Source organism: Ascaphus truei, chromosome 3, assembly GCF_040206685.1.
Source record: "Ascaphus truei isolate aAscTru1 chromosome 3, aAscTru1.hap1, whole genome shotgun sequence".
Lineage (NCBI taxonomy): Eukaryota > Metazoa > Chordata > Amphibia > Anura > Ascaphidae > Ascaphus > Ascaphus truei.
In genome coordinates this window covers 368,089,163-368,096,955 of record NC_134485.1, presented here as the reverse complement: position 1 = coordinate 368,096,955, position 7,793 = coordinate 368,089,163, and positions in this window count along the sequence as shown.

Genomic DNA, 7,793 nt, shown 5'->3' with positions numbered 1-7,793 from the left:
GGGGGAGAAGGGAGAGAGGAGATAAGATACATGGGGGTGGTGTGTGTTCTCTAGCAGGGTTTCTAGGATGTACTGTGTTGCTTATGTGCCAATCGAGCTTGTCTAATAAAAACTACAACTCCCATGATCCCCTACCTGTGAGCATGTGCAGTAGAGCATAGGGCTGTGACCCGGATGTAGTAGGCTGTGAAGTGCACACAGATAGTCCCGTGAGAAATGCAGAGGATCTGTGAGTGCTGCAGCAATGCGAACTCACTTACTGTGCTGCCCTGTCTGCAACAACCCGCCCACCCGGAGATTTCAGGGACAAACCCGGAGCCCGGAGAAGGGGGTGCCAAACCCGGAGTCTCCGGGTGAAACCCGGAGAGGTGGCAACCCCGGCTATGATACGTTTTAATGGGTCAACAAAGGGCCACAGACGGCTTTCCTAGAGTTTCCACTGCTCCCCAGCATTGCGAGACTCCTATCTCTCGCCCCCCTATCTCTCGCCCCCCTATCTCTCGCCCCCCACCCTCAAATTGGACAACTGCAATCACAGTAATAATAAGAATAATGACATATACAGCACGGAGGCACAGAGCCCCGAGCCCCTTCACTGACAGAAATACAAACACTTTTATTAAGTTAATACTTATTCTATTTTTACTATGCTTTTTATTATTATAACTATTATACACCAGGGCACAAACACCACCACCAATAGCATTTAAATAAAAATCTTTAACAGCATCAGCAGCATCCTCATCATCGTCACCAGAATCCTCATTCATTGCAAGTGATATTTGCACAGATGAATCATCAACTTCATTCCCTGCTCCTCAAAGTCAAGTCCCTGTGATTTAATTTGTGATGTTGATGACTCTCCCTCTTCAACTGTTTTAACAGCTCTTCAGAGTCTACTAACATCAATGTCAGAACATGCTCGGCACTAATTGCTTTTTTCGACTGTGACAAGAAGGATTAGTCTTTTGAAAATGACTTAATAGTGGCAGCCATTTTGTTGGCACTGGCAACATTAAAAGCCTCAGGCTACGACCCCAGTGTTACCTGCAGCACGCGTGCCTTGGCGGCGAGTGCACAGTTGAAAGCCGCGTTGTGCGGTCTGTAGGGGAGCGATGGGAGGTGTGGGGGGCGCGGCCATGAGGGGGGGGGGAGGGAGTGCGGCCATGACGTCAGCACAAAGCACAGCACACTCCTATTGGTTCACACTATCTGCCCTGCCATTGGCTGCCCGCACACCACGTGATCGCGTCGCGGCAAGGGTACGCGTCATCGCGCTTTGCACACCCACACACACACATGGCCACTGGGGCCTGCCCCATAGAGGGCGATACTGCGGTGTGTGGTGCGCACGCCACTGGAGCCCTGGCCTTAGGCACAGCAGAAACTGGCATGGCTGTCAGTGGTAGTGGCGGTGCAATAATTCAACTTAGATTTGCACAAGGAATGGGACCTCTCTTATATCCTTGTCCCTTAAAATCATGCTACATTTTACCAAATTGTTCCCAGCACTCAAAAGCACGAGTCAAATACTTAATTTATCACTGATTATGAACATGGCCGCCGAGTAAAAAAAAAATGTTGCGTCCCAAGCAGCTCTTCTGTCTCCCGCACTAAGCTGTAGCGGCCGCCTCCTTGCTGCTGCCCTCCTTCTGAACCGCAGAGTCAAATAACGCCACAGACATCACCAACGTGACGTTGTGGTGTCTTTTGTTGCTGTGACGTCACGTTGCCATGGCAGCGAGACACTGTGTGACGTCACATTCGTGACGTCTGCGGCGTCATTTGATGGAAACAATCATCATGGAAAGTAAGATATCTAAGAAACATAGATACATGGCATAATGCATACATGGCAAAAATACATAAACTACGGATTACTTTGATAATCCCCAAACTAATTGTAACGGTTTTTCCAGACCCACCCAATCTCACATTGGCCCCTGTGGTCTACTGGCCCCATTACATGCAGATATAGTGTGTGGTGCACCTGCTGGCTTACAGGACTCCTGAGTCTCCCCCTGGGTTGGAATGGGGATATCAGCAAGACAGGCATCTGACGTAGTGGGGATTGAGTCCTACTCACATCTGATGCAGCGCCTCCACCTCATCAGGATCTCTGTGTCCGCAGGGGGATGTAACTGATGAGGACATCCTCTGTGGTGCCTCCTTCTGTGCAATGACTCCACACATTCACAGCAAGGGTCTGTTGAATCTGGGCATCTTTATTGACATCTTTAGCAGCCTGCCCCTCACAGCGGTCGTACTCAGCCGCTCATTGTAGTACGGTTCATCCCTTCAGAAGGTCCTTCCCTCCTTATGAAGTTGGGTCACCTCTCCCCTTAGGGAGATCACCACCTGTTTCAGGTCCCTGATCACAGTGTAGATCCTATTTAGTATATCTGACAGCCTTATCTGCTGCAGACCCCCTGAACTGGACCATAACGGATCCCTAGCTTAACACTCTCCAATCACTATGGAACACTTGATTAACCTCTAACTTTTGGCAGTGCTGTGTCTTATATAGACTCAGAAAACAGCCACACCTCTTGTGTCACTAACAGTGGACACAGAGCATGTTACCACTCCCCTTTTATACATATGACACCTTACCAGGGTGTGAGGGCAAACCTCCATAATTGATGCTGGCAATCCTGCACACTTACCAGGTTTTACTGCCAGCATGAGAAAGAACTGTATACCATTTTTATACATGGCTACATAATTAACAGATAAATATGTGAATTTAATAATTGTTCCAGACCTGTTGTTATTTACTTTTTCACTTGTCTCCAATGTTACATGGACTGTACAATGAGTTAATTTACCGTATACAGGCAGTCCTCGGTTATCCGACGCAATGCATTACTCAAAATGGCGTCGGATAGCGAAACGTTGTAAAGCGAAACCCGTTTTCCCATAGGAACACTGTTTAAATGAAACGTTCCGTTCCTGAAGGCATTTTTAATGCTAAAATACACAAAATATTTTACTCAAACAATAAGATTATGCTGCACACACATACATTATGATGTAAAGATTCTATTTATTGAATCCAGAACTGTATAATAAAACTGTTAGACATGTTTAAAGGCATAAATATACCACAAAACCTTCACACAGACTGATCTGGATGATTTCCCTGACTGCAGCTTTCTGATTGACATAATGTTGCAACTTTGCAAAGCGTCGTAAGAGCGTCGGATAAGCCATTTTGGCGTCGTAAAACCGGCCATAGGGATGCATTGGACAGCGTCGGATAAGCCATTCGTCGTAAAGCGAAGCGTCGTAAAACGAGGACTTACTGTATCTCAGTATAAATCCGCAGTTAGAACTAAGGACATGATTACTGCAATAGCTAAGACTTCTTTTTGCAAGAAGGACATTCTTCACCCACTCAGTTGAAATTTACAAGTATACAAATGAATAAATCAACATGAGAAGGTGATTATAACAAGTTTTTATTACAAGGATAATTCATTGAAAGAAGTCCTGAATGAGGATTGGAATTGGTCAGTGCTTTTATTTGTACATATACAGTAACTTTGTTTTATTTAGTGGTTACTGTTTCCTTATGTAGCGCATGTTCCCCCACCGCCTGGGAGATATGGCAGCTACTGCGTATGTTGCGCGTTGCCTACGGCTCACAGGAGGCCTGAGCCTCTGCTGCTGGGAGCCTTGGGTGTACCTGAGTCGTTGTTTGGTAGCGCCTCCACCTGTACGGGATCCTACAATGTGGGATAATCCCGTCACAGGACCCCATGCAATAAAACACACGCTGGTAAGAGTAACAGTTTTACTGCATGCAAAAGAGTAAGACGGGAGACCAGGGGGGACCCATGCTATACTTAAGACTTTGCTCTATAAATGTCTGTGAGTAATATACCTGATAATAAGGGACGCGTGTTGTGATGAAACGAATAAGGAGGTGCCCTGACCAGTTTTTAAAGTATTTTTAAATTATTATTCTGAAGTATGGAATCGTGATCCTTTCATTTTTCCTAATTGTAGCACTGTTTCCTCCCTCCGCCCCCTACCTATGGGAGATACACAGCTTCTGCTACCTGGTGTGTGGTGCGGATACCTGTTAGGATCAGGAGAAGCTGAGTTGGATCAGCGGTGTAGTGGAAATCAGGACAGGCTTAGGTTCTTTCTCTGTAGTTCTTCTCATGGTGTTAGCGCCTGCAGCTGTAGTGGGCTCCAGGGTGTCCAGAGATGAGATCAGCCCCCACTATTGCACACGTCTCCCTCCTGCCCAAGGACTGATACTTAGACTGGAGTGTAATGAACAAGGGTCTTTATTGGCATGCACCCACTGCAGATGGTTCCATACAGCGATGCAGAGTCTCAGAGGTCCCAGGCCTCTGGATGGTGATCCAGTATCAGTAGAACACGAAGCAAATAGCGCACAGCCAGGGAGTCAGGTAGTGGATAAAAAGTAAATTCCATTTATTTCAGTGCATGACTGATAAAATCATCACCCCAGAGGGGAAGAAACACACAGCCTCCTACGCGTTTCGGACGGGTAGGTCCTTTATCAAGGAGTACGGGATATCGAGCAAGTTGGTGCCTTATATACCTCTAACTAAATCTCAATGATAAGAAGCACTTGTGAAAAATCAGACTGCCCCTTAGGTGCGCAAGCGCATGATGTCACGCGAGGCGCCACCATATCCGGCGCAATGCCCCCCGCTCGTTCGCGCACGCTCACTTTGGAGACAGAATATATCAACTCAAATCACAAGCCTGTGACCATGAGATATGTTCCGCCCCACGTGACATACCTTTAGGCCACCGATTGGCCCGTGCGCGCCGCTACTCCGCCAATGAGAAGTAAGGCTGGAATAGCAGCACACCCACCCCTCGGCCCCCTACGGATACCCACGAATGAGCGTAAATCAGACCACAATAAACAATAGGGGGAGGTACCCCCTCCCCCTTTTCCACTATTGATATTTTTCTGGGGTATCTCTTATAAGCCCCTTCCTGTGAGTTGATCCTCTATTCATACATACCACACACTATTTGGTGCGTCAGATACAAATCCAGACATTGTTAATTATTTCCGTGATATTTCCAAACTCCTACGAACTCAGTCTCAAGTCTGGTGGGAGATTACAAGTTTACAAAGTTACCTTGATTCCAACATGATCCCACGAGGACTGAGACTGAAATTAAGTCCTGCATATTATATTACCTCTGAGGATTTTATCAAAAAATGGGAAGATACTCTATCCAAATGCTCAAACGAACTTATGATACTTCTCATTGAACATGAGAAATCTGGTTTGGATATAACCAATAAAGATCTTGATATTAATCTCAAAGATATCGGTGAATACAATCAATTACAGGAATTTGAGGAAATGGAGCGTCAGTTGGAAACTATTATGGTTAAATTCAAAAAAGAGCTAAAGGATAGGAAACATACTAAGTATCTCAGAGACAGTAATGATTATGAGCAAGGCACTATCTACAGATATCCTAAAAGATCTAGGAGGAGAGGCAATTTTTCTGAGTACTCTTCATCAGAGACTGATGTCTCTGAGGGAGAGCAATCGGGATCTACATCTAAGGGCCAATCCAAAGGCCGAGGTAGGAAGCCCAACAAAGACACTCAGGTTGTTTTTTTAGCTCAGGCCCATAAAACCCGAAGGGGAAAAAAGAAACCTAAGGACAAAGAAAATTCCCCCTTAATAAATGATACAAGTGTTGACACCGATGCCCTACAAGTGTTTAATTTATCAAGTCACTCCTTCAGTGAAGTTCAACTTAACCTGCTAAAGAAGGGTCTCTCGTTTTTACCCACTTCAGATTTTAATTTGTTTGAGTGGGTGAAGGATTTAAATCTTTATGGTAGATGGCTATTGCTACATAAATTTCATTCGAAGCGAGCTAATTACCATCCTAATGAGCTCACTGATGATTTAAATATGCAAGATAAGAAGAATGTAGATGACCTTTTACAGTTATACGAACAAAACGTCACCACAGATACTGACATTACTGGTCCATTCACTCATCTTAAAAAGAAGAGTAATCCATTCACTCATCTTAAAAAAAAGAGTAATAGTCAAAGACCTGAGGGATAAATAAATTGTAATACTGGTTACATAACACATTTGCACCACACATACAGCAGAAAAATGTTCTCAAAGCAGAACAGCCCACAAGAAAAAATCAGTGAGCTTGTCACAATGAGCAGATTTGAAGGAAAATATTATTAATTCTGCAAAGTGCCCAAAAAGTCCCAAATATCTCATGGACCTTCAAATAAAATGGATTAATTTCCAGTTGGATCCAGGATCAAGCCAAATCTAAATGATATGGCAGAATATCAAGTCCATCCAAGAACAGTGAGGGTAAGAAAAGAGCAATACTGTACTTATCCCCCAAAGAAGATACTTAGTGCAGAACGACACACAATGCACTGCATAAGTAGTGGATACACAGCCTGTGAAAATATACCTGATGGATATGAGTCTATAAATCACAGACTAAGATAAACAGAGTAAAAGCTAAATTAGCTAATGCAAACATGGTAAGAGTATTCTGTAATTGACCAAAAAGGTCCTACAGGTAACCAATGAGAATCAGTGCAAAAAGATTGTAATCCTCAGTTTAATCATATGCCATTGATTGCATGGAGTCAGGAGAAAATATTCTCATGATGCAAAATAACGAAGGTTTCATTTAAAGGTCAAAACGTCCATAATGAGGAAAAGAGGTTTAGCGTGTGGTCTATTTTCACAGGCTGTGTATCCAGCGCTACTTATGCAGTGCATTTTGTGTTAGTTATGTGCTATGTTATTACATCATTATTCTCATGTATTTTTGTTTATCTAAGGGTTTGTTACATCTGATGATCAATTAAGCTTTTTTGCTCATGTGACCGTCCGATCTTGAGTTATTTGGGAAATGTGTTCCCAATGTGCTCCTAGTTATATTGTGCCATATAATGTTTGGTTCTCTGTTGTATCTTTATTGTCAGTCCACATATATTTTAGGAGGTGCAGAAGTTTGTGTGTTGGTTTCATAAATGTTTTTAAAATTGTATGTTTTTTATGTTCTTAGTAGATGTGTTTAATAAAAATATTTTAGTAAATCTTTACAATTTATTTGGTTTCAATTTTTGGGGGAATATCTGTGTGCTTATTTTTGGGTTCTTTTCTCTTTGTGTATTCATATTATTTTATTTATATATAGCTAAAGTAAAACGATTTTAACAAGAGCTTTTCTTTCTCTAAATACATTATTTAAAAGAATGCTTTATTTTTCTGGAATTTCTTTCGTTCTGGGAAAGAATCTTTATAAGATATTCACAGTAGAGTTTATATTAGAAGGGACACCAAAAAAAATGCGTCCCTGGGTGGGCTTGAACCACCAACCTTTCGGTTAACAGCCGAACGCGCTAACCAATTGCGCCACAGAGACTGTGCTTCTGAGCTTGGTATTTAATCCTCTTTGGATCAAGAGAGCCCTCGATCAACCACATGTGGTAATAGATCTACTGTAATTACGGTTGAATTACTGTTACGGTTGAAAGATGTCATTGAGAAACATGCTGTGAGTGATTTTAGCTGAGCGCGGTGGGGCGGACTGTGTGAGTGGAGAGTCGGACTCGTCCTCCCTCACGTAGAAGGGAAAGTCTGTATTATCACAAAGGACACGATGCACCAGAGGGTTTCTGTGACCGAGGCTCTGACTCTCTGCACAGCTGTCGTTCCCTTTCATTTCCCCGCTCCCCGCTCCCCGCTCCCCGCTCCCCGCAGTCCCTGTGAAATGCTCCAAAC